Below are 845 nucleotides of genomic sequence, written 5' to 3'. Positions count from 1 at the left end.
GTTGATTGGGAGAAATTTCCTTTGGCTTGGTAGGATCTTTTCATCAAAAGTCGGTAGCTTTATAATTCTAAAAAAAAGGTCAGTAGCTTGGGGTTGGTTACATGACTTTGTTGTTTCAATTGAATACTGTCGAGTTCATTGTATTTCATGATATCCAAAAAACTCATTCGTAGTCTGATTTATGTAATAATGATTTAGAGGGGTTTATTACGCATAAAGTGTCAGCTACGTAACGTACAATTTTCCTTTTCTTACTGGGGTTTGGGACCCTCTCAGACAGATCAAACTCGAAGCATGACGCTAGTGATTAACAACTATCCTGTACGATGAAGAAAGTCTCGGAGTATTTGATGTCATTACTAATTTACCCAAGACCTCATCCCTCAGCTCCCTTTTCTCAGCTTCCATTGTCACATTGCAGCATAGGTTACAAGAACAAATAGTCGAATCTAAGTTAAAACAAGTCAATTCTTTAGCACATGATCCACGACAGTTGCGTTATTGGGATTCTGGAGATTCAAATTTAATTGAGTCAATGAATTAAAAGAGGCTTTTTTTTTAGTGAAATTGTGTAGGCTTCTTGTAACTGCAGTTTTATCCCGCAGTAAATTTCCTCAAGAACGTAAGACCATATCCTCCCCCCCCCCCCCCCCCCTGCAGATGGGTGTGTTCTAAATTGGGCACAAACGCAAGTGAGGTCTTTGTTTTGTGTTAAGACTTTGTGTCAACGCAAGTGTAAGAAGATTTGACACAAACACCAGTTGAGGTAGGCGTAAACTGGCCCGGACATCTGGTCGTAAAAAACAAGATTTGACAAGAGACAAGTTAACAAGTTTATTAACTTG

Source organism: Rhododendron vialii, chromosome 8a (genome assembly GCF_030253575.1).
Source record: "Rhododendron vialii isolate Sample 1 chromosome 8a, ASM3025357v1".
NCBI lineage: Eukaryota > Viridiplantae > Streptophyta > Magnoliopsida > Ericales > Ericaceae > Rhododendron > Rhododendron vialii.
The sequence above is the reverse complement of the archived record's forward strand: the minus strand, read 5'-3'. Positions refer to the sequence as shown.